This window comes from Haemorhous mexicanus, chromosome 5 (assembly GCF_027477595.1).
Source record: "Haemorhous mexicanus isolate bHaeMex1 chromosome 5, bHaeMex1.pri, whole genome shotgun sequence".
In the NCBI taxonomy this organism is placed as follows: Eukaryota; Metazoa; Chordata; class Aves; order Passeriformes; family Fringillidae; genus Haemorhous; species Haemorhous mexicanus.
In genome coordinates, this window is record NC_082345.1 from 73,706,919 (window position 1) to 73,733,752 (window position 26,834).

General features: G+C 50.6%; 1 protein-coding gene across 1 annotated transcript in view; it reads right to left on the reverse strand.

The window, feature by feature from the left end:
- Positions 1-26,590, reverse strand: part of PLXNA4 (plexin A4) — a 474,394-nt gene extending 447,804 nt beyond the window's left edge. The window contains exon 1 of the mRNA XM_059847574.1: positions 26,287-26,590. The gene's annotated coding sequence lies outside the window, so the exon portion shown is untranslated. The remainder of the gene's footprint in view (positions 1-26,286) is intronic.
- Between the last annotated feature and the right edge of the window lie 244 nt (positions 26,591-26,834).

Below are 26,834 nucleotides of genomic sequence, written 5' to 3' on the forward strand. Positions count from 1 at the left end.
AAGACCCCTTATTATTAGAAATTTACAGTTCTTGTAGAAATAATGGTGGACCCAAGACCTGATTGGCCTTTAGGAATCTTCTCTCACACTGTTGGTGACCTATGAACAGCACACTATGGGGAAGCATATCTATAAACAATGGGGTTTTATTATAATATATATGTATATTATAATGGTTTTTAAATAGGTATTTTTACAGAAAGAGACATAATAATTGTTTGAATCCTTCTCTCCAAGTTTCCCACAGCTTCTCACAGTTTCCCAGGAAAATCCTGGGAGAACCATGTCTCTCTCTGCTCAGAGAACACAGCATTTCCCTCAGAGGTACACACACATAGCCCTCCTGCCATCAAAGGTGTCAGACAGAGCCACCTCACCAGGTCCCCTGTCACAGCCACGTGTGGCAGCAGGGACACCACAAAGTCAGCAGGAAAGCCTGGATACAGAAAGCCATAGAAGCAATCCCACTCTGGGTCCAGCTCAGAGGAAAAACATCCATGTTAACACTTGAATGCAACCAAAATGAGCTGAAAAACAGCTCTGGGAGGGAGGGAAAACTCAGCACATCCTCATGGACAGGGCTTGGCAGCACCTCAGAGTCCTGGCAGGGTGTGCTCCCCACCTGGCTGGGGGGAAGCCAGGAGCACCCAGGGCTCCAGGGCAGTGCCAGGGTGGTGAATGAAGCCCAGCTAATGAGGCAGCACGCTCCTGTGTTTGCTTTTCTGTAGCTGTGCTGAGAAGGCCCCATCGAGGGAGGAAATGATGAGGAGGACTCCATCTTATCAGAAGACTAATTAATTACTTTATTATAAAATAATGTTCTATACTATGTTACATTACATCTAAACTGAACCTGCCAAGCACTCAGCTCTGCACACTCTGCACAGAATCTCGTGACTGTCAGTGACAGTCCTGACACACACACACACACACCTGGCCCTGAGAGGCCAAGGAACCACAGCACCATCCCTGTGGGTAAACCATCTCCATGTTGCATTCTGCTTTGGCACAAACACAGGCACAGCAAATCAGATGAGAATTGTTTTTCCTTTCTCTGAGGTTCAGAGAATGTGAAACCCAGAAATATTCTTGGGAAGAATTGTGCCTTGCTTTTCTCTGTGATGAGAAATGTGGCTGCACTTTTCCCGCACTCAGGTTTGTGAAAAACTCCTATCACTTGGTTTTAAAATTTTAAAAGTTTAATAGTAATAAAATGGTTATAAAAATAGTAATGTAATTGGAGTAATAAAAATTTTGGACAATTTGGATTAGGACAATAAGAGACAATAGAAACAAAGAGTTAGGGACAGTCTGGGTACCTTTTCTGGGTAAAATAAGCCCAAAAAGGCCCCACGTTAACAGAGGATTAACCCTTAAAAGCAATGACCTGTTGCATATTCATACAGCTCATCCATGGTGCATAAATTCCACTCAAACACAGGATTCTGTCTGGGCAGTGCCAGCTTCTTCCTCCTAATCCTGACGGCATCTCCAGGGCTGAGTGAGGCAGGAAGAAGTTCATTTCTCCTGATAATGGGGCAATAAATTCTCTTTTTCTGAAAGATTCAGGTGTCCTGTGGCTGCTGTCTCAGTGCAAGTCCTTTCTTTAGGAAAAATATCCTACACAGCAGAGCTTCTATTTTAACATTTTGTTATAACCTGAAACTATATTTACCACACTACTTAAGAGAATTAATACAGCATCACTTTCTAACACAACACATATCATATTCATTTGCATATTTGCAAAAAGCCAATCATAAAATCCGCATTTTTCACAGGCTGTTCATGCCCGGGATGCAGGGGATGCTGACGAGGCAGACACCCAGCACCAGAGCCAGCACAGAGCAATTCAGCACCAAGTGCAGCTACACAATCCCTTTAATCTCATCTAAAGACTTTTGTTTGTGGTTTCCTTTAATAAACCCTGATTACCATGGACAGAAGCTTTTCTTTGGGAGCCAGCATGGCAAGAAAAACCCATATAGGGACATTGTCAACAGCTTCCCCAACAAAGACTGGATTCTAACTTTGCCTAAATCCTTTCTCCCTGAACTTACAGCCTGCCCAAGCTGAAGGCAAGTCTCACTTTGGGGACACCCCACACCAGAGCAGCTTTACTTTGGAGCTCACCAAAAAGAACAGCTCCCTGCAGGAGCTGCAGCCTGTCCCAAATAAAGGGATTTATTTCAGGAGTGGTTTGTTTGCGAGAGAATTAAAATACAGAGGGACAACACAGCCTTCCCTCATCACACAGATTATTTTTCTCAGGCACTCAGATGCTGCCCATCACCTTGTCACCAGTGTCTGTGCCAGAAGAGTATTAAATGATGGGATTAACACATGCCATGAGTGGGAATTTATTCCCTTTTTTCCCAGCTCTTCCCATGTGATAAAACTGCATGTGGATGTTGTTTCTGCCTGCATTTCAAATTTGGTTTTCTACCAGCAAAAGCAGGTCAGAGCTGTGCTCCTCTGTGTTGGGAGAGCAGAGGGGTTTGTAATGATTTCTCAGCTCCTCCAGGAATTTGCTACAGAGACTTGAATGAAAGAACACAAATATTCAGCGTCACAGAAATGAGAATGGAGTTTTGAGGTCATGGAAATCACCTACAAATCCAAAGAGTGGAGGTAAACTCTCTTTTCTGGAGCAGGCAGGGATGTGAGTCCCCAGGGCTGGGTGCTATGGAGCATCCAGAACTGGAAGGGACCCAGCCTTCCAGTGACATTACACAGGTAACAGTATTTCCCAGCCTCCTGAAAGGGTCCTGAGGACAAATCTATGAAAATGACTCCTTATCACAGTAACTGGGGAAATGTAAACCCCCCCAACAAACAAACTGGTGTAGCAAGAGCACCCAAGGTCACTGATTTCATGTCACAGCAGTGCCTAGCTTGGCTGATCCCAATTTTTGTGGGTGTGAGATCACAGAGGCACTGAGAAAAGGGAAATATTGCCACCAGCCAGAGCGTCAGGTTGACTTCTGTCTCACTCCTGTCCCCAGCAAAGCCACCACACAGTGCTGGCACCCTGCTCTCCCCAGCACTAAAGAGTTTCTCTGCTGTATTTCACTGAGGTGCAGCTCTCACGGGGTTGGCAGTGCCAGGTTGGCCAAAAAAATTAAAATTTTGTGGAATATTCCTAATATTCAGGGTCAGCTGTGTGCTTTCCCAATTCCTGGTGCACCTCCAGCCTTCTCCCTGTCAGGCCATCAGAAGCTGCAAAGCCCTGGAGTTAGTTTAAACCCTATTTAACAGCAACTGAGACCATCAGTGTGTTATCACCACGATTCTCACACCGAATCCAAAACACACCATGCCAGGAAGAAAATTAACTTTATTCCAGCAGAAACCAGGACAGCAATTTACTGGAAAGGAGACCCTGATGAGCTCTAGACACAAAGAGGAATAAACACAGCCTCTGCCCCTAAAGGAGTGATGAATATTGAAAAGAAAATGAACTGGGTTTCATCCCAGCAGGTCTCCCCAGCTCCTGTATCCATTCCAGCATTTTAGGACAGCCTTGAGGAAAATGCCATTTCCTTCCTCAGAAGCTCAGTTTATGCTCACACATTCCCTTTGAGGCTTTGAGGGCTCTGAAAAAGCCCAAAAGAAATCAGAGTTTGCTGGGTCTGGTTCAGGTGGGAGCCCTAGCACAGCTAGGAAGGGTCTGTGACCTGGCTTTCCCCACGAGATGCCAGGCAGCTGTTCTGTTTCCTTGCTGGCTGGAGCAGTTTCAGCAGAGTTTCTGTTGCTCTGGATGCCAGTGGGTGGATGTTTCCCCCTGCCTGGCAATTTTGGGAAGATCTGTGAGACACAAGTCCCCTGCCTCAGGCTGAAGCCTCACAATTAGCTCTGTGTGTATCCCCCAGGAGCCAAATCTCACTGCTCTTCAGCTGCCTCCTGGAAGACTGGCAGGGAGAGCCACTCTGCATTCACAGGGACTTGGTGGCCACTGGCTACTTCACTCTCCAGATCTCTGTGAGATAAAACATGGGACTTCAAGGGAAAAAACCAAAACCTTGATCAGCTGGCTGTGGGAGCACTGAGATCTAAATTTGGAACTGGGGAAAACACTGGCAAAGAAGGCAGCAGAGAATCCCCAGCCTTCAAAGTCTGAGATTTTTGCTGTATTTTCAAAACACAGCTGGAGCAGAGTGGTCTGAGGGAAAAAGTAAAAGCAACAGGACTGGGAAAATCAGAGATGATACTGAGATCAGGGAATCCCAGAATGGTTTGGTGTTGGAGCCCTGGCTGCTGGGAATTTGGGACTTTCTGTGCTGCCAGGCTCTGACCTCCAGGAGAGCACTGCATTGACCTGAGGCCCTGGAGAAGCTTCCAGAATGGAATGGTGGAGCTGGGATTGTGGGTGTGCAGTTTGAACAGAAGTGTGTGACACCACAGGGTGGGAAACTCAGAGTTTGAGGGTTTGGAATACAGGAATGCATAGAAAGTAAGATGGAGGTTTTGGGGCAGTGCTCCTCCTCCTCCTCATCCTTCTTCTTCTTTCTTCACCTTCCTCTTCTTCTTCTTCTTCTTCTTCTTCTTCTTCTTCTTCTTCTTCTTCTTCTTCTTCTTCTTCCTCTTCTTCACCTTCTTCTTCACCTCCTTCTCCATGAGTTTGGGTGGTTTTGTGCAATTGGATAAAAAAGTCCCCATTGCAGCCATGGGTGGTTGGTTATTGGGTTAAAAGTGAAAATAATTGAGGTGTCATTTCTTAATTGGAGAGTTTATCCTTAAAAGGCCTTGGAGAGAGAGAGATGGGGCTCCATTTTTAGTTTGTTGAAGTGCTGCAGAACTCAGGGATTGTGAGACTGTGACAGAGATAAGAACTGATAAACATCTGAGTCCCAACAAGAAATACCATCTCACACATTTCATCCTTGCAAAAAAGGACATAAAAACTCATCAGTTTGGGATGGAAGGGACCTAAAAGTCCATTTTGTTCCAGCCCTCTGCCATGGGCAGGGACACCTTCCATTGACCAGGTTGCCTGGATGGGGATGGGGAAAAAGGTTTGGAATTCAAGCACTTGCTGGCTCACAGCAAGTGGGAACTCCTCCCAGATGAAGAGTTTACAAGTGGTTAATGCAGGACACAGCTGTGTGCTCCTGGAGAGCCAGGATCCCTCAGGATCCCTCACCATCAATCCTGCAACTGCACCAAACCTTGCAGGAAATGGGCTGGACACGCAGCAGGAGTGGCAACATCAAGAAAATGCTGTTAGCAGTGCTGTACTGCTGGCAGGGAAGAGTCAGAGGTGTGATAATTTCTCTTGTGTGGTGCAGGGTTTGCAGCAGAGGCGAGAACAGAGTCTCTCTTTATGCTTTACTCAGCATAAAATCTCCTGCTTTCATTTATGGCAGGTATCCAGCCCCTTTTGGAGCAGCAGCCACCAGCTCTGGATGGGGCCAGGGAAAAGATCTGACACAGCAAATTCTTCATCCTCAGCTTCCCGTGTGAGTGGCTGAAGGGAGCAGATGAGCCAGCCCCATAAAACAGGGGTGGCTGGGCCATCCCAAATCCCAGCCAGATCTCCAGCCCAGCACACCCCTGGGAAGCAGCACGGCTGACTGGCATTTGCTCTCCCAACCCTAAAAAAAAGCTGCATTTCACTGCAACCATTAGCAGAATTTTGATATTGACTGGAGATTCTGAGAAAAAAACTTTTAGATTCCTCCTTGTTTTATTTGCTCTGCACTTCCTAGCTCTGATCAAATCCCTAAACTCTTCTGGGTGGGTTTTTAGGCACCCTGAACCTCCTGAGCAGACATGTGCTGCTCATTTTATCACTCTGCCTTCTGCATGACAGCTCTTCCACCAACTGCTCCCTGTCTTTCAGCCCTCCAGCAGGTCAGATGAGGTCAGGTGAATCTTTTTTTTTCATCTTGTAGCACCCAGGGCAATTAGGTCCCAGTCTGGACGTTCAAAACCTGCACGTGTCAGCTGAAGTAGTCTATTCCTGCTGCCTCCAAGGGCTTGGGAAGAGCTCTTGAAGGGGTGTCAGAAGGATAAAAAGTCCATACTTCTGCCCCAAAGCTCACCAGTCCCAAATTCTAGGCATCTTCTGCAGATATGAGATTGCTGCAGAGCACAACCTCTCCTTCACAAATAATACAGCACCAAATAGACATTTTTTAAACTAATGCTAATCTCCTGCATGCTTTTCTTGGCTTTCCCTCACAAATCCCATAAAAACTGCATCACAGTTGTTTATCATTTTTAACCATTCTGGCATGACAGTACTTTTTGTGATGTTCAAAATGAACCAGGGCACGGCACAGCTGCTGCATCCAGAGCAAGATGCTCCCTGAGAAGAAACACCCAAGATCAGACCAAACAAGATCTGCCCTCTTCAGACACTTCCCCTCAGAGCATTCTGGTTAAAAAAACTCTGTCCCCACTTGCCTTGGATGTTTTGAGCAGGCTGAAGGGCAGCTGAGCTGCTCCTGAGCCAAAAGGCAGGCGCAGGGACAGCGCTGATGGAGAGCCCCACGTTTGCTCCAAGCAGAGACTTCCAGCTGAGACCCAATTTCCAGCCCAGCAGCAGCACTGGGGAAGGACTCTCTGTGCTGAGAGCTGTAATGAGGCACTGTGGACACAAGCCCTGATAAGCTGCAGCTTTGGGAGCATTTCAAGGGAAAAGAAAAAATAAAAAAGCAGTCTGACATCTGTCCTACCACCGTGCCGTGATGTCCCAATTTACAGGTGACACAGGAGGACCACAAAGGCAGAGAATCAGCAGCAAAACTCAACTCCTCCTTGCAGAAATAAATACATGGATAAAGTATTATTAATTTGCTGTAATTTTCTCTCCCAGTGACTTTGTGACAAGCCCAGCTACTGCCAACACATCCAAAGGCCAATGGAAAGTTATTCTTAGAGCCCAGCCCGGCTGTTGCTGCAGGATAAATAATCCCAAATCATGCCTGAGAGTCCTGAGCTGCTGCTGAGCTGGCCAGGACACCTATGGCCAGGATCAGAGGCAGGCAGGAGACAGAGCAGTGCTCATGTGGGTGAGCAGATCATCCCATGCTCTGGTTGTTAACAAGCAGATTAGAAAGGAGCTGCTGTACACACACACAGAGTGTTTGCAGGGACATACACAGCTCCATCCTGTACAGACACATTTATTTTTTGCACCAAAATGACACAATTCCTGTGCAGGGCACTGTGTGCATGCATAATTCCAGTGAGCATTAGCAGCAACACCCACAGCTCAGGTTGTCTGACATGTTCTGTGCCAAGGCTCACTTTTGAGCTCCTCATTACTTTGACAGACCTGAACCACTCAGGGGACAATTTCCTGAGCTCAGTGTCTGCCTCAGGCTACCAGCTCTGTGGAAAGCTGCATTCAGAATGACTCGGGCAATGCTGAGAACTAAATTAGGGGGAAAGTTTTGCAAGTTACTGATTTTAACTTTTTTTTTTTTTTTTCCTATATTTGACCTCAGTTAGATTCTTCCTGCTGCCTCGCTGAAAAGGTGGCACATTTTGGAGCAGGGAGGAAAAATCAGGATGCTCCTCTTGTGGTCTGTCTGAATTTACCAAGTTGAGCATCTAATAGCACAAACACTGCAAGGAAAATTTGGTTTTTCACTGCTCCTAGGATGGATCAGACAACACTTGGGCTTGGAAGAGGAGAGGAACTTGAGCCTGATGAGCAGCCTGGGCTAGTGGAAGGTGTCCCTGCCCAAAATTATTGAAGGTCCCTTCAACACAAACCAGTCTGTGCTTCTGTGACTTGCTCAAGGTCACACAGAGCCAGCAAATATTCATCCCACATGTTGAATTCCCAGCTCAGTGCCACAGCTACAACTTTCATTTTGCAGAGCTGTAGGAGTGTGGTTTTTGTTGATAGAGTGACAAAATTATTTTTTGTCTTTTTAAAAGAAAAGAAATTTAAAAGTTTTGGGGTTTTTTTGTTTTTTTTTGTTTTTTTTTTATTAAGTGAAAAGACACTTTATAGGACAGAGGGCACTTTAAATTTAAAGATAGCTAATTAGACCAAAACTAAAACGTTTTGCTTAAACAATTTAGTAGAAAAAGAAAAGGACAAAAAAACCTAATTGCTTTTGTAAAGTGCTTTACTAAGAGGAAAAACAGCACCGAGCTCAGTTTTTTTGTTTGTTATTTTGCTTTTTATTCAACTTTTTTGTTTCTAACACTGCAGCAAAAGCTAGCTTGCTGATTTTTATGCCTCCAAAGACAGCTGAGCTGTCTTAAGTGTGTCATAAGCTCCTAAGAGCTTACTAGACCTAACTCAAAAAAGTTACTGTAACACAAAGCCACGCATGCAGCACCAGGGGAACCTCCTTTACCACTGATTTTCTCTATTCTTACCTCCTTTGGTGCATGTTTGAGGGACACACACTCAAAAGTGATAAATTCCCCTCAGTCCTAACCCATCCCCTGCCCCAGCACTTTCCCAGCATCAGCAGAATTTGCATTACACACCCGAGTGCCAGCCTTGGAGCAACTTTAAATAGCTCAGTGGTCACCCTGCTCAGCTGTGGGATGCAGGGATGCATCCAGCATGTCCTGAAATGATACAGCAGAGCCCAGCTGCTGGCACCCAGCCTGGGAGGCGGGGGGGAGGAAGGGAAGAGGTGTCTGCTCCTGCTGCTCTGCTGCTAAAGCTTTCTGCAGTTCACCCCTGTGCTCCCCCACACTGACCAGCAACGAGAGGAGACACTGCCAGCATGCTCTGCTCCGTGTGGGCAGCTTGCTGCTGCTGCTGCAAAAAGGCAAAATCTCCACTTTTCCCCCCATAAATATCTCCCCTGGTCCACTCAGACACAGATGGAAGCTGCAGGTGCCCTGCACTTCACGGACCTGACCCTTCACCTGCACGGGTCGTGCCTGGTGCTATCAGCAGCTCCACAATTCACCCCAGAGCAGCCACAGGGAGGGTGATGCAATTGTTTTAGCTGTTTGCACAGCCTCATGATTGCAGATGCATCATCACAAAGAACGAGCTGTGTTAGGACAGGTGTTACAGAGAAACCCAGCAGCGGAGAGGGGCACGTGAGCGGGGCAGGCTGCAAAGGACAATTCAGTTTGCAGTAAGAGGTTGGAGATCTGGGTTGTGCTACCCAGAAGAAAGTTATTTGTTTGCTAAGCCAGCTGCAAGCAGAACTCTAATTTAATCCAGATCCAAACACCATCTGCTTTGTTCATCTCTGCTCACGCAGGATAGAGGCACCTGTGGCTGAGACAAGAGGTGTTTTTAATGTGGGGGCGTGCAGAGGTCACCTCTGTTCATAAAATCCTGCTCAGAGGAAATGGAGGCCTTGATAACACAGCTTTTAAGAGCTGAACAAACACTATTAGGCAGATGCCCAGGTGCTAAAACAGTAAAACCTACAAGTACTGTACCAATGTACACTCCAGCCCCTCAGCCCCGCCTGACACCGCCTCCACCTCTCCACTCCCTCCAAAGCAGGACCTGCTGCTCTCTTCCCTCTCCTCACAGGACCCCAGAGCCGCACTTGGAATGCCACACAAGCCTCAAATGCTGTGAAAAGCTGTAAATCTGTGCCCATTGCCCTTGGGGAGGCAGTCACAGCTGTGGGGACATGAGGTAGGAGCATCCTCCCTGCTCCTGGAGAGCACCACCTGTGCTCCACCTCCCCAGGCTCAGGACCAGGGCTGGAGGACACAGGGCCTTCTCCTACCCCCTGTGTGGCTGGGACATGCCTGGGGACTGGCTTTAGTGACAGGAGCATCACTCAGGCAGGAGGCTGGGCTGAATTTTGCCTTTGACTCGAGTTAGAGCCTGTAATGTTTTAGTTTGGACTAGAGGAAAGAGGGATGGAGATGAAGTCTGGGTTGTTAGTGCTGGCATCAGGCTGAAAACAGCAGCGTTTTGTGCTGGGTGCTGTTGGGCTTTTTATCTTATTGGGAAAGATAAGATATAGATAGCTTATCTTCATCTCATAAGATTTTCAAGATTTCTTATCTTCATTCATAAGATTTGACTTAGATATTCTTCATCTTAAGATATAGAGCTTGTCACCATACTACTGTAACTCCACAAATTAAACATTAAAAATGTAAACAGAAAAGATCCTAAACATTCCAGTCAAGCATGAGCCATAGCCCAGCATCTCTTTGTGACAAAGAAAATCCTGTAAAAATTAAAATTCTTCCAAAATGACTTAGTTTTTACTAAAATTAAGCATAGAAGACAAACACACTAATGTTAGAGCTGAGGAGAGGCATCCAGGGGTCACTTCTGGGCTTATTTATATTTTTACCTTAGTAAAGCAAAAAGTATAGTAGTGAATAGGAAAAAAAAAAAAAGGATTTTTGGAAAAAAAAAAAAAGAAACAGGACAAGGTGGAATATCTTTAAATTGGAAGAGGGCAGGTTTAGATTGGATATTTGGAAGAAATTCTTCCCTGTGAGGGTGGTGAGGCCCTGGCACAGGGTGCCCAGAGAAGCTGTGGCTGCCCCTGGATCCCTGGGAGTGTCCAAGGCCAGGTTGGATGGGGCTTGGAGCACCCTGGGGCAGTAGAAGGCACTCCTGAAGGCAGCTGGAAGTAGAATTTTAAGATCCCTTCTGACCCAAACCCTTCAGTGATGCTCTGAAGAAGCAGCAGCCCACAGAGCAGCTCTCAGGCCAGAGTAACCTTTGCCAGGCCAGGGCCAGCAAACACCCCCAGCAGCACAGCACCAAAGTCCTGCTGTCACTGTCACATTTTCTGAAAAATCTCTTTGCCCAGGATTTCTTCTCCTGGGAAGCTGAGAAGCCTCAGAGAAAAGGGAAAACAATATTATCTCATTTGCTTCTCCTGTGTTTTGCTGCTTTGGAATGTGTTTGGGGATTGTTTATCCAACAGGTGATTGTTTCATTGGTTTCATGTGAATTGTTTTCACTCTTTGGCCAATCACTGCCAAGCTGTGTTGAGGCTCTGGAAGGAGTCAGGAGTTTTCATTATTATCTTTTCAGCCTTCTGTCTGTATCCTTTCTCTATTCTTTAGTATAGTTTAGTTTAGTATTCATTAATATAATATAGATCATAAAATAATAAATTAGCCTTCTGAGAACATGGAGTCAGATTCACCATTCCTGCCTTCATCAGGGGTCTCAGGAATTAACACACCCTGCAGCCAATTTATGATCAGGGCTCAACACCCCAAATCCTGCCCTGCCCTCTTCTCTGCAGTAAATAGGAACCCTCAGCAGCTGCCTGAGCAGGGAGCCCCCAGCTCCTGTGCTGACATAAAAACGGCAGCAGCATTTCCACACAGGTGGGAAATTGATATCACAATTCCAGGGGTTATTAATAACAACATATTTCTATTCTGGGGCCAATTTATGATCAGGGTTCAACACCCCAAATCCTGCCCTGCCCTCTTCTCTGCACTACATAGGAAACCACAGCAGCTTCCTGAGCAGGGAGCCCCAAGCTCCCAGCTGTGCTCCTGCCAGAGCACCGAGATAAAAACCACAGTGGTGTTTCCACGCAGGTGGGAAATTGATGTCACAATTATGGGGGTTATTATTAATAAGATATTTCAACTCTGAAGCCAATTTATGGTCAGGGCTCAACACCCCAAACCCTGCCCTGCCCTCTTCTCTGCACTAAATAGGAACCCCCAGCAGCTGTCTGAGCAGGGAGCCCCCAGCTCCTGTGCTGAGATAAAAACGGCGGCAGCGTTTCCACGCAGGTGGGAAATTGCTATCACAATTCTGGAGGTTATTAATAACAAGATATTCCTCCTCTGGGGCCATCTGCATCCCACACACCCCCACAAATCCGGCACTTTTCTCTTCCAGTTACAACAGTCAGGGCAGATAGTTCCCTTTTTTTCCTCTGCCTTCCAGCCATGCACAAAGGCAGAGCTCAACAGGCAGTTTGCTGCTCCAGACCATGCAGAAAAACATTGTGCCAAGCCCCACGAACTCAGAGCTGGGGTTTTCTTTCTACCAAGGTGCCAGGAATAATACAAATAAACTCTTCTTCTCTCCCTGGCTTTGTATCTACAGCTCCCACACGTCACTACCAGCAGGGCTTTAAAACTAAAACAGACTGGGCCTACGTGGCTTGAATTTACTCTGGAAATTTATCTCTTCTTGCTGAAAGCTCTGTGTTTGCTTGATCTTCCTGCCTTCCAAGCCCTACAAGTGCCACATGTTGCACAGCTGGATTCCTGACAGAGAAAGAAAACAGGAGGGAAGAGAGAACAGATATTTTATATATATATTTATATATATACACATGAATGCAATGGCCAAGGTTTTCAAAAGTCACCTGTGAACTTCAGCAAAGTGCCTTCAAATATCTGCAAGGGACCTGTGCACAGGAGAGACAGAGCTCTTGAGCTTCCAAAAATCTGCTCTCCACAGGTAGAAGTGGAAGGAAGAGGAAATGGGGCTCCAAAGGACTCGCTCCTCTAAAGATGCTCAAGACCAGCCCTTGCAGGAGAGGATTTGCAGCAAAAGCTGTGCCAGGGAAGGCTGCAGATAAGTCAGCCAGGAGGAAGAAGGCCAGATCCATGTGGCACTGGGGGAAATGAGGAGAATTTTTAATTCTCAGACTCGTTGGGGTCTGACTACTAAAATAATTCTGTGTTTTCCCAGCTCCGGGAGAATTTGTGCACCCTCAGCAGCTGTAACAGGGGAATATCCCTGGTGCCCCAAAAACATGGGCAAGCAACATTCACTTCCAGAGTGACAAGCCAAGGGTAAAGCACGGAAAGCTGAGGGGAAGAAATCCTGTTCATCTTGAGCAGCATTTCAAAAAAAATCCCAGCAAAGGAGAAAAGGAAGAAAATGTTATTTCCTTTGAAATGGAGCACTGCACTCTGTAACAGGAGGGGAGGTGGGGGGGAATCAAACCCAAAGTGAACCAGAGATTCAGTTCATAAACACAGGAGAAGGTCAGCTTCCCCCTCACCAATAACTCTGTCCCAGAGGAGCCCAGCATGGCATTTGAGATAGGGCAGATATTTGATTCCTTCCTCTGCGTGGGGAGCCTGACACACACATCCTCCATCCATCCCAGCATTGCCAGGGGCTGGGCTGGGCCCCTCCTGCAGCCACCCTGCCTCAGCAGCAGCAGGAACCCCTGTAAAAGCTGCTCCTTGAGCTGAGGAAGGGATTATTTCTCTCCTGTGTTTGAGAAGAGGCAGTGGCTGTAAAAGCTTCTGCCTGAACCCAGCAACAGTGAGACCTTGGGAGAGGCTAATTATGGGTGATGAGAGAAGTCACCCACTGGCAGAGAGCAGTGCAGGAGAGACAGGTGAGCACAGCCCTGCACCTGGAGACCTTTTTGCTTTTTATAAAATAAAGCTGATTCTGCTGCCTGTGTTCCCAGGGAGGGAGAAGCAAGGCAGGAGAGAAGACAGTGACCAAGTGAAACCAAGAGGCAAATCAATGAGTGAAAAGGCTTCAGGTGATGCCTTGTGAAGGCTGAGCTAGAACAGAGGCTGGGCAGAGTTCCAGAATGAAGCAGGGATTGATTCCAAGGATCTCCTCCATGGATGCACCTTGGGCAGCACCAGAGCCCAGCCAGGGCTGCCCCCAAGATGACCCAAAATGGCCCCAAAATGCACGAGTGCTCCCAGGATCTCTCCCTGGGATCAGCTCTGCTCCATTTGCACCTTGCAGTTCATTGTCCCAGCCCAGCTTTAGCCCAGGCACTCCCACCCTGCTTGTTTTTCTCTCTCCAGCCCACGGGGTTTGTGCTCCTGGGCTGGGATTTGGCTCATTTGTCCTTGGTGCCCAGCTGGAGCAGGAATTGTTTTGTCTCCCTGCTCTGTGCACAGAGCTCACCATCCCATAATATGAAGCCCAGACCCACACACTAAAGCAGCACAGAATGTGAAAAATAGAAAAACCAAACCCTGAGGCATCACAAGCACCTCACAGTCACTTTCCCCATACTCTTGTGCAAGTACTGGAGAAGCCTCAGAATTATCCTCCCACACAAATCCCCAGAAGGAGGGGAGGCAGAGCAGGGCAGCAGAGCAGGGCCTGAGTGGCCAGCAGGGCTCTTCGTGGGGGAAATGTGGCTCAAAGAACCCTGTGCATCAACCAGCAGGAGGCAGGGAGACCTCTGCATGTGTGCGTGCACAGCCAAGGACTGGAAAGCAGAAAAGCAGATTGTCATGGAGCTCCAATCTGCTTGGGATCTCCTCCAGGCTTGTGGCACCTCGTGCTGTCCCACTTGAGTGCTCATGGCCAGGGTCCAGCTGAGCCACTGGGAAGGATGAGAAGGGAAGGATGAGAAATGCTGCACAATCATCCTCTACCCCTGAGAGCCCCTCAGAGACTCCTTTGCCACCAGCAGGGCCTGGACCAGCACCTTCTGAAAAGCACTGGGACAGCCAAGCTCAACTGGAGCACATTCCCAGACACCCAAATTTGCTCTGTTTCTTCCAAGTTCTGTTGTGGAGGAAAACCTCAAACTCTTTTCTTCCTTCCCTCTCCTCCCTACCAGCTGGAAAACATCTCTCTGCCACCAGCATCTGATCAAGGGATGCTGGAGGAAAAAGGAAAACTGGTTTTTTTTTTTTTGCCTAAATCCCTCCTAACTCCAGCTATTGCAGCAAGGCTGCTCTTCCTTCTCCAAAAATCTGGACCTGCAGAACCTTTCCTGAACTGTGAGGGAAAATTGGCAGTGATCTGTGAAAAGTGCAGGGTGAACAGATTGGCATTTCCAAAGCATGTGCAGTTTGCATTTGTGTGTAGCAATGTGCATATAAATGTGTATTTTTATGTATATGTATAAAACATACACACACACACATATATATCTATATATATGGAGTTGTATTTAGGGAAAAAAAGGCATCACAACTTCCAGCAAAAGATAATGAGAGAGCTGGGAACGTGCAGGCAGCATGATGCAACTCCAATCCCTTCCTCACACTGCAGGACAATCAAGGCTTCTTCTCTGAAATGAATGCAGAAAAGGGCCCAAGCAGCTGGGGAAAGGGTGATGCTGGGGAGAAATGGGCTTTTTTTGTGGCTCATGCATTGCAAAGTGTGTGTGTGTGTGTGATGAGTCAAAGTCTGAGGGCTGCCTTGTGTCAGCCATTGACTGTGCCAATGACAGCCTTTAATAACACCACTTACAGACTCTGGAGCAGGGGGAGGCAGCACAACGGGGGGAGGAGAGAGCTTCCCTCGCAGGCTGGTGCACAAAGAGTCCCCAGGCTCGCCAAAATGTGTCACAAGAACCCGTTGATGGCTCCATAATTGCAGCCCACGCCGCAATGTGTTGTTCTAAGAGGCAGCAGAGAGCACAGCCAGGAGAGCAGCTTTGGGTACACGGCCAGGAGGACGCGGGGACATCATGGGGACACGCTGGGGACATGCTGGGCTCAGGTCGGGGTGGAGTGGGTGCTGGTTTAGGGACGGATCTCAATCAGAGCAGCTTTGGGTACACGGCCAGGAGGACGCGGGGACATTGTGGGGACACGCTGGGGACACACTGGGCTCAGGTAGGGGTGGAGTGGGTGCTGGTTTAGGGGCTGATCCCAATCAGAGCAGCTTTGGGTACATGGCCAGGAGGACATGGGGACATCATGGGGACAACACTGGGCTCAGGTAGGGGTGGCCTGGGTGCTGGATTAGGGGCTGTTCCCAATCACATTTCCCAGCGCAGCAAGGCACCTCCATGTGCTCCCACCCAGGTTTAGACTGGGAAGCAGCCAGGAAATTCCAGAAATTCCACCCAGAACAGGTCAAACAGGGAGAAATATCTTCAGGAATATGCAAGTCCTGCTGCCCACCTTGGTTCTCAGCATGAAAGGGGGAAATGAGTCCCTGCCAGGTCTCATGGATGCTGGGGAGCTCCTGGAAGGATGGTGAAGATGCTAAAAATCCTCAGCTCAGTCCAGATTTGGAAAGCTTTGGGAAGAGCTTCAGGAGCTCGTGGTGTCCTGATTATTTACTTCTCCAAGCTGAGGAGAGACCTACTTCACACACGCCTCCTGGAGAGGCGGAACAATCAGGCATGTAAAACAAGGAGGAAATGGAAATCGACTTGATAGCTCCTTCCCCTTCCTAATGGGGAATACTTACCTAATTAGGCCTGCTTGCTGTTTCCTCTCCTTGCTTTCTTTGAGACATTATACAGAGAGAAATTTGCCCTAAAAGTTGGTGCTTTCATTCTCGGGCATCCCCTTGAGTGTTTGCCTTGCTGAGGCAGGCAAGGGCAGCAACTCCCCTCGTAAAGGAGGGGGGAAAATCCCTCCTGGGTGGCTCTAAGGGGTGCTGGTTAAAGTCCCCAGCTCCTGCCATGGCTCTCCTCCCTTCTCCATCCCTCACCCAGGCAGAAGCTGTAGCTCCAAGGTGCCTCCTGCCCTTGCCTGGCCCAGGTGAGCAGCTCCTGATCTCAGGGAGTGACCTTGGAGACCAGGAAGGGAAAACCAGAGGATGCAAAAGTGACCAAAATGACTCTACCCTCGGTGGGTTTCTGGAGACAGACCTGACACTGGATGGTCTCAGGGCTGGTGGGACCCACAGGGACTCCCAAACCAGCCCCAAATCCATTCCACCACTTGGATGACCTCTCCAAACCACATATCCAAGCAGTTGGTGCAGCTCAGAGTGGAAAAAAAGGGGTGGTAGAAGCAAAACCCAAACCCTCCAGACCCACATGGACAAGGGTGACCCAACCAGGACACAGCCAGCTCCCCTCCTTTCAGAGAGGCACCACTCTGCTGGCCTCCCCTCACCAGGAGAAGGGGTTGGGACAGGCAGCAGCACCTCCCACCCCTCAGGATGCTCCCAACCATCCCTACAACAGAGCCAGGCTGGATGTGACCCTACACAAGGGGTTACAGGGGTCTCCATCCACCCCTAGACCCCTCCACTAGACCCCTTCATCCCTTTCTCCATTTCCAGGAAGGGCCCCCATCCCCCTCAGGCCTGCTCCTTCACCCCAGGAATTTTTTTTCTCTTCCCTGCAGGGAGCAGAGCTTCCAAGAAGGAAAATGCAAAGCCCAAAGGGAATGACTTCAAGCAATAAGAGGGCTCTGCAAAGGAAGGTGTTTTATTCCTGCCTGAGGGGGTGCTTTCAAGAACCTCCTTTTGTTTCCTCAAAGGCTGACAGAGGTGGAGACCTGCAGGCGTTCAGGGAACTCACCCTGCAAGCAGCAGCAGCAGAGATTCCCCCAAGCCCAGGTCTCTGCCTCCCCAGCATCCTGCAGTGGTCCAGCCATTCCTGCATCCCTCCCTGCCCCATCTCCTGGGGAGCACCTGAAGCCAGCCCTGCACCTGCAGCACCTGTGCAGGCTGTGAGAGGAGGGGCTGAGCCACCCCCCTGCAGCTCCTCCAGCCAGCCCTGGAATTTCACCACCCAGTTGTTCATTCAGCATCCAGAAAAGCTGTGTTGTTTTCCTTTTCTCTTTCCTTCCCCCCTCCTTTATTTTTTTTTTTTTTTTGCCTTTTTTCTTTTTCTTTTTTCCCCCACTAGGCAATTTCCAGGGAACAAGAAAGAACTGCACAGCTAATCCCTGCTGCAAGCCAAGCCCCAGCCAGAGAGGAAAAGCAACCCCACTCCTCCCAGTGCCCCTGGACATCCCTCCATCCTCCCACATCCTCCTGTCCCCACCGAGCCACCCCTGTGCAGCCACTGCAGCATCCTCAGGGCTGCCAGGCTGTGAAGGACAGCAGCAGGGAAGGAGGGAGGTTTCCTTGAAGAGCCACCTCTGCAGCACTGCCAGCTTCCAGGGGAAGCTGTGAATCCAGTGGCTGCAGGCAGGAGAGTCCTTTGCATCCCTCTTGCACCTCCTGAGCATTCCCAAAACCAAGGGATGTGCTGGATAAACGGGGTCCAGGCAGGTCCCTGCTGCAGAGCAAACCTGCTCCTACCCCCTGCACCCATTCCTGGGGAGCAAGACCCCCCCAAAGCAGGACCTGTCCCACCCATGGGCACTGGAAAGTGATGGTGAGGGCAGGCAGAGCCATGGTCTGAGCACGGCTTGCTCTGCTTGGCCCCTTGCAGCTCCAGAGGGGCTCAGCTGAGCAGAACCCCAGGACAGGAGCATCAGAGGAGGGGCTTGCAGACAGGGAGGGACTCCAGCAAACAAGGAGGAGCGGCAGAGGCAGAGATGAGAGCAGGTATTGAGCAGGCAATGCCCACGAGGAGCTGTGAATGCAGCATTTGTGCTGGATGAGCAGACATTGTCCCAGAACTTGATGCACCCCGAGTGGTGACACAGGATTACCAGTTTGGAGATGAGTAAGCTCATTACAACACTCAAATCCCCCTCCAAAGGAGGGATCTGACGAGGGAAGGGACCTGTGACAGGAACAAACTGGGGGATTTGTTTAACCAGATCAGCCTGCTGGGCCAGCACAGCACGGTTCCCTGCCTCCAGCGTGGATAAACCTGGATTCCCAGGAAGCTTAGCCCCCCATCCCACATGGACAGGGTGGGCAGTGTCCCACAGCCACCACTGGGGTCTGCTGGCCACAACCCTGCTTTTAAGGGATGAAAAGAAGCACCTTTCAATAATAAATAATAATGCTAAATATGTGTTTCTATAGCAACTCATCACCATAGCAGCTCGGCACAGGAGGAGAACTCGGAGCTCATCCCGCCGTCTTCAGGGTGAGGAGGCATCTGCCCTCCCAGAGGTGGCACAGATGGACTTAAAGCAAGAAATGCCCCTCCAGGTTGTCCCTGAGCACTGCCCTCCCTGGGGAAGCTGTGTGGGTGAGCTGGAGAGGAGCAGTCAGGGAGCCAAGCAGTGATTGGGGTGTGGAGTCTCAAAAGCACCAGGTACTGATGTTACTGCAATCCCCAAATCACCCCTGGGATCCAAGGAGAGATGGGGTAGGAAGCCTCAAAAGCATTGGGTATTGATGTCATTGCAACCCCCCAAATCACCCCTGGGATCCAGGGGTCTGGGGTATGAAGTCTCAAAAACACCAGGTACTGATGTCACTGCAATCCCCAAATCACCCCTGGGATCCAGAGGGGCTGGAAGGAAAGGAGGCTGTGACTGGGAACAGCCCCACTGTCCAGCCAGGAGGAAAGGGGAGAGTGCAGAGGGTGAGGCACAACCAAAAGGAGGAAACACCCAAAATTATCCCTGCAAATACCAACCCCTGAACACTCACACAACTCAGGAGAACAGCTTAAAAACTCCACGTGTGGCTCTGCTTTTAGCAAGACCCGGAAATTTGCACCAAAACTCTGACAAGTAGAAGGAGTTTCCCAAAACAGCCCAAAAACTCCTTTTTTCTAAGAAAGAGTTTCCCAAAACAGTCCAAAAACTCCTTTTTTCTAAGAAAGAGTTTCCCAAAACAGTCCAAAAACTCCTTTTTCCTAAGGTACACATGCCTATCCTAATTTGGGTGTGGGTTTTTCTTCCCTAGATTGTCCATTGAAGATAAATCCAAGCTTTTGATTGGTTCCACAATTGGTGGGGCTGTATTCCCAGCTCACCTCCTCTCCCTGGCAGGGCTGTGGGGGCAGAGCCTTTGCCTTGAATACAGAACCTCCTGTTCCTCAGCACCTCTGAAAGCCTCTTCCCAGCCAGCAGAAGAAGGTGGCACTGCCCAGGGGTGGGACAGTGCCCATTAGTGACAATTATCCATGGACATGATGCCATTCCTCAGGCTGCTGAGTGAGTTCCCAACAAGGCCCCCCCTGGTTTTACTCCTTTCACAAAAAATGAGTAATTTTCAAAGGTCATTAGAGCAAAGCAAGCATTAGGTGGTGGCTGAAGGGACAGTCACTTCTAGGAGACCTCCTCCACTTGATAGATGGGGAAACAAGAAGCCAAGGAAGCCCCTGAGGGCCGTGGGACAGCTCTCCATCAAATCCAAGTCTCCCTTTGGCAGCCCAGGAGAAGTTTCCCTAAAGTAAAATGAAGCTGTGTAGCACACCAAGCACTTGCTATTCCATCAATAGGCAATTGTAACAGGATACACCTCCTTAGTCTCTAAATGAGTTTTCTTTCCAGCACTACATTATAGACAAATCCCCTGTCACAAAAAACAAATAAATCCCTTTTCACAATCAAATATGCTCTAACCAAGTCAAACAGGGCCACACGCGCGTGCAGCGAATGCGCAAAGCTTCTGCCACCTTCCCAGCCTGACCATCCTCCCTCCAGCTGGGGAAAGAGGCAAAAAGGAAAGGAAAGAAAGAATATTTGATGGGAGAAACAAAGTGGCCATTTCCCAATTCAGCTGGGAATCGATGTGTGGGCTCCTCGTGTTCCTGCTCTCACTGCCGAACCCAGACTGACACACCACCAGAGCTTGACTTACTGGTGCTTCATCCCAGCAAGATATTTTTAATTTAAACCCTGCCACTGCTGAGGATGAAGCCATCCAGGCTGTAATTTATTGCTAATTCATCCTCCTGATCCCTATAACTCTCAAACCAAGTCACCAAGCAGTGCAACGCCCGGCCGGTCCCCGGCGAGGCTCGGCATGAATGAGCATCAGGGGGCTGCTGGCAGCAAGTGTGAGCTCCTCATTCAGAAAAAACAGCAAATATATAAATGTTAACCATCTACAGGCGGTCACCAGTCCAGCATCACCTCGCTGTTTCCCAGGAAAACACTACTGGGAATCAAACACCTTCACCAGCCTCACCTTTCCTCCCTCGTGGAGTGTTTTAAGCTCCAGGAGAAATAACACAGAGGTTGTAGAGCCTCGTTTCACAAACATTTATGTTCATTTGGCTGTGAGAGTTCACCCAGGATCAAGATTTATCCCTCTGGCCCTTGCAGGAGAGCAGAGGAGGGGGAAATGTGTGGGTTTAGACCATGCAAATGCCTGTTGTGGAAAGCTAACCTGTATTATCCGTGTCAGAGCCACATATTTGTCCTGGCAAACTCAAGTGCCAGTCAAACCCCATACATGTATTGCCAATGGCTGGGTGGGAAAGCCCCAGCAGATCAGTGTGGGGATAATAGAGATGGAAGGAAACTCAGAGATCAGGCATGAAAAGCAGGAGAATCAGAGGTCCCACATCTCCCTTTTGGGTCACAAGTGCAAATCCTGCCACACTCAGCAGGACTTTTTATTTATACCTATGAAAAGAAGCCTGGGAATCTCAGCCACTTGACTTTTGGGGCTGGATTTCTGTTTCACCGCATGCAGCATTTGAAAAACACTTTTTAAAGGGGGGAAAACCCTCTCAGCAGCAAAGTCTGGAGGAAAAGCAAGTCACAGAGTCTGCAAATGATCTCTCTCTCTCTCTAGTGATTCCAGGTGAGGTCAGAACCACCTGCTGAGAGGCAGCAGAGTGGGATGGGCGTTTGAACCCAGTCACTGCTCTCCCCCAGGTCTTCAGGCTCTGAGAACTTGGTGTCTTCTACAAACATTGGGATTTGAGGTAGGAACAGCTGGGAACATCGTATTTCAGCAAAAAGTTGGCTTCCTCCATGGCTCCAGGAATCCCCTTGGAAGGGAGCAGGTCCCTGGCAATGTTCACATCAGCTGGAGCTGGAGGGCTACAGGTGTCTAAAATGAAGTGGGCACTGGGTTTTCAAACCACTGTTCAGGGCCTTCAGAGCATCTCTGAGGGCTCCCAGAGGTTGTTACCAAGGAAAGAAAGGGCTCAGGACAGGTGCCACATGACACAGGGGACACAGAGTTGGCACCTCTTAGCTGGGGGGCTGCTCAGCCCCTCAAGGGTAAAGCAAACTCACAGAGCTCATGCACCAACAAAAAAACCCAGAATATTCTTTGGGATGAGTCAAAAAAACGCCAAGGGAGAATGCCAGATACAGAGAATCGCCACACAGGCTGTGGGGAACTCAGCACGTCATTTTTGCTGTGATGTCTCCATTCCCAAAGGTGATTAAAAACATTTTGCAGCAAATTTTAGAGGCGCTGGCACTGAGGTCCATGAAAGCACAGCTGCCCCCAGGCCAGTTCTCTAACCCAGAATGTTTGGTTGTCTCTGCCCATGGCGAGGCATTGGAACTAGATGATCTTTAAAGTCCCTTCCAACCCAAACTGTTCTGTAATTCCATGATTCTTTCTCACTTCAAAGCACCCATTTGCCATTTTACCTGGAAAAAATTCAATCCTGGAAATGTCCTGTTCTCTCCAAGGGCTGCTCTTGGCTGTTGAAGCACAGACTGGAGGGCAAGGGCACCACTCCCTGCTCCCATCAAAGTCCCACCTGGGGCTCAGTCTGCATTTCTGGTGAGTGAGAATTCCTCATCAATAAACCTGGACTGAGCTGTTTGCCTCTCTGTGCCTCAGTTTCCCAATCACTCAGGAACTGAGTGAATGGTTATGTTTTAGAGCCCTGTGCCTCAGTTTCCCCATCCACACCACGGGAATTGAGTGAATGGTTGTTTTAAACCCCGTGCCTCAGTTTCCCTATCCACACCACTAGAATTGAGTGAATGGTTCTGTTTTAAACCCCTCTGCCTCAGTTTCCCTATCCACACCACAGGAATTGATGAATGGTGACATTTTAAACCCCCGTGCCTCAGTTTCCCTATCCACACCACAGGAATTGATGAATGGTGACATTTTAAAGCCCTGTGCCTCAGTTTCCCTATCCACACCACTAGAATTGAGTGAATGGTTCTGTTTTAAAGCCCTGTGCCTCAGTTTCCCTATCCACACCACTAGAATTGAATGAATGGTTCTGTTTTAAACCCCGTGCCTCAGTTTCCCTATCCACACCACAGGAATTGATGAATGGTGACATTTTAAAACCCCGGGCCTCAGTTTCCCCATCCACACCACAGGAATTGAGTGAATGGTAATGTTTTAAAACCCTGTGCCTCATTTTCCCCATCCAAACCACAGGAATTGAGTGAATGGTTCTGTTTTAAACCCCTGTGCCTCAGTTTCTCCATCCACACCACAGGAATTGAGTGAATGGTTCTGTTTTAACCCCCGTGCCTCAGTTTCCCCATCCACACCACGGGAATGGAGTAGATGGTTCTGTTTTAAAACCATTCAAAGCCTGAGTGAAAAACATGTGGGCAGAACTACGTAATTTTTTTCTTCTTCTTCTTTTTCTTTTTGTCACAGGCTCCTTGAGAGCTCAGAGCTGAGGGATATAAAGCACTTTTCTCAGGAAGACAGCCAGGCAGGGAAGCACGCTCATCACTGATGCCCTGCAGGAAGGCACTGTGCTGCCCTGGCTCTCTGCACAGACGGGAAGTCTCCTTGCCTTGGGCGCCTGGAGCGCTGCTGTCCCTTCCCTGAAGGAAGGAGTAAGAAAGAGCCCTCTGAAGCCTTTCAGAGAGCCAGAAAGGTTCCCCAGATGCTTTTTGTTAGAGCATGAAGCAGTTTGAGGGCTTTGCTAGGGGGAACAGTCACAGCCCAAAACGCATCCCTGGCTGGGGAGGGGGATTCATGGGCAGCACACGAGACTTTGGAGTCTCAGCTACATGGGACCCCACTTTAGAGGGGTTATAAATAATAAATAGATCAAGAGCAGCCAAATGATTCCCAGGACACCACGCCAACCCTCTCCAAAACACATGTGGGCAGTGCCAAGCCCCAAACTCTGGCACTGCAAACTCCAAAACTCAGCAGCCCCACCTCTGACACCCTCCCCAGGTCAGATCGGCGGGGAGCACCACAGCATCCTTCTCGGCTCTGCAGGAAGCTGCTCAGGGTTCCCTTCCTCACAAGAAACGGATTCCCACACGGCTTTAACCCTCAGTGCACACCCCGAGCATCGTAAGACCTTGCCGGGCTCTTCACGCGAATCCAGCCCCGGCACGGCGAGCGGGAGCTCGGTTTTACTGCAGCCCCTCGGCATCGGGAGGCAGAGACAAAGCGGTTCGGTAAAAGGAAAAAGATGCAACACAAAAGGGGCGCCGGCATCTCTCCTCCCCCTCCTCAGCCTGCGAAAGTGGAGGAATTGATATGAAAGCGGCTCCGGCAAGCCTGAGCCCCCCCGGGATGGGGCTGCCACAGACGGCTCCTGCCTTCCCGGCAGCACAGCTCAGCCCAGCCGCTCTCCTGCCTCTGCTCAGCCCTCGCTTTGCCTCACCCACCGGCTCCCTGCTCTCTGCGCCGCAGGGAGGGGTGCTGGCAGGTGAATCCGCTGAGGAAAAGCTCAAATATTCGCTCTCCCTGCGGAGAAGTTCAGCGTGTCCCCTTGGGTTCGCAGCATCCCTCCGCAGCCGCGCACAGCGCGTTTGACAGCAGCCTGTCCTCGGTGCCTGCGAGGCAGTTCCGATCCTCGAGCAAATGCTTCCCTACAGCACCGCGACTGAGCATCAGCCCGGCTTCTAAAACACCCGGCTTGGACAGAAACAACACTCAGATCATGCGGCTGTCATTGATTTCGTGGGGTATCGATACCGCCGAGCGCCGCACGTTCGGCATGGGACAGAGAGAGAAAAAGCCTTGGAGTGATCCTTTCGGGAAGGAGACACCCCATGGAGGGTGGGTCTGGGCACAGGAGGGGAGAAAAGCCCAGCTTTTCGTGCCGGGGCTGGGGTTGCGTGTTTAAACCTGCCTGCACACGAGAAACACACACACACACATCTGTTGCACCGCTTGAAGCCCGGCTTAGTGAAGGATCCCACACACACAAACAAACAAACAAACAAACACGCACTTCCCCCGGCAAAAATAAAAAAAAAAACAAAAACACAAGCAAAAGGCTGCTCGCATCCCCTGCACCTCCAGCCAGAGGCTTAGGCGGGGGGAGGAAGCACCTAATCCCACGCTGGGAGGCACACGCCGTAATTAAAATCACAGAGACGCCAAAGCCCGAGCCCCCCGTGCCCCCTGAGCCCCGCTGGTCCTGCCCGCTCGCGGATTTCTACAAACAACACCCGGCTGAAACAGAGGGCAGCTAAGGAAAATAAGTTAGCACGCTTTCCGCCCTCCGAAATATCTGTGCACGCTCAAGATAAGTCCCTAGAAGGCTGCGAGCAGTTTGCATCGGCTGTAAAAATCCCCTGGCACCGTCATTGTTCCCGCGGATCGTGAGCATCCCCCGGCAGTCTCGGGGGTCCCGGTCCGAACCTCCCTTCTGCACCACTCACCCCACGACCTGGGGAGCACCAGACCCACCTCGCTTTTCCCAAAATCTCTTTTCCCGGCAGCGGAGGGAAGCCGTGGGCAGTCAGGTGCGTTTGCAGCGAGCTGCCGGCGGCAGGGCTGGGAAGCAGCGCGGGGTGGGGAAGTTTTGCGGGAGAGGTGCGGAGCCACACGCGTTCCAGCGGCTCCTGCCCACCGCGGCGAGCCCTGCTCGGGGGTCCTACCCCCGCATCCCTTCATCCCTTCCCGGCACGGCGAGAAGATGGAGCCCCGGGAGGAGGATTTCCTCCGGGCTGGGGATGGAGCAGCCACATGCAGCCGCTACAAACCCAAACAGCCCTGCTGGGGCTGAGCAAGCGGGTTTGTTTGTCTGGGAGGAACTCGGCTGCTGCCGGAGTATTAGATTTCCAGTAAAAACAACGTGGATTTCCAGCAAAACAACGCGCGGCTCGGTGTTCAGATCACTTCTCCCGGTCTACATCATTTAAGGGCATATGTCTGCTGAACGCAGAGCATCGATACGCAGCACACACATGCACCGAGGGGAAGGAGGGAGGTTCGGCAGCGCTGACTCCGCAGCCGGGATTTGGGCAGGAAAACTCTCCAGCACCTTGTAGGAAGGGAAGCCACGGGGGTCTGCCCTTCCCTCTTAGGTGTTCATCACCGGGGCTGGCCCCTGTCCCCTGTCCCCATCCATGGGTCACCCGGGAGGTGTTATCCTTCCCGGGAATAGGGCTCTGCCTCCAGCCCCGTCCAGCTGCAACCTCACCGGGAGCAGGAAAAGTTTGCAAATGCCTCCAGCTCCTCGCCCGAGGAAAGCTCCGGAGCATCGGAGGGGGGAAATACCCCCCGAGGGGAGGAAAACCCTCAGCCGGGGGATGCCGAGGGTGACGAGGGACGGGCTGAGCCGCTGGAGCCGCTACCTCCGGGGAGAAAAGTTGAGCCTTGTGCATGGGGAAAAAGCCATCGGGGAGCCGGGAACGGGGGACAGCGGGCACCGCGTCCCCTCCGCGCTGGGAATGTGGAGAACGGGGGCTCCCCGCCGCGCCCCCCGCCCAGCATCCTCCCAAGCCGGGCCGGGAGGGGCCGTGCCCGAGCCCCCCGGCTCAGCCCGCTGTCCGCGGGGGTCCCTGCCCTCCAGCCCAGACCCCCTTCCCGGGACCCGGGGGTGGCAGGGGCGCCTCCCAGAGCCCCCCCTTCGCTGCCGCCAGGTGTGGAGGGCAGGTACCGCTGCAGCCCCGCCAGCCCTCCCGGGGCATCCTCCGGGGCACCCTCCGGGGCATCCTCCCGCAGCCCCCGCTGCCCGGGCGGGGCGGGGGGCTCCTTACCTGGGAATGCTCCTCGCTTGCTTTGGGTGGGTTTTGGTGTATATATATATGTAGATATATACATATATATATTATATTTCTCTCCTCTCCTTTCCCCCCACTTCAGTCTTCAGAGCAGGCGCCGCATTGACACTGCAGATGGTCTCTGTGTGCGTGTGTGTGTGTGTGCGCGTGTGTGCGTGTGTGTCTCTCTCCAATCCCAAATACTCCACGGAGGCGGAACACGGAGCCCCTCTCTCTGCACTGGGCAAACCGTGTCTGGCTCGCCCAGAGCCGGAGGGGGGGGGAGAATGGGGATGGGGGGGGAAACGCAGCTCCAGTTTTCACTCCCCCCCCAAATCACCCCTTCCCTCCCCTCCCTCCCTCCCTCCCCCAGCCCTTCCCCCCCCCCGCCTCTAAACCAGGCAGCAGTGGGGGGAGCCGGGCAGCGGAGCTGCAGGCGGGGTGCGGGCAGGGGATGCAGGCAGGGGATGCGCTACGGGGCCATGCCCGGCTCCGCGGCCTCCCGCCCGCCGGGGAGGGCTCGCACTGCGGCTGTCTCGCCAGCC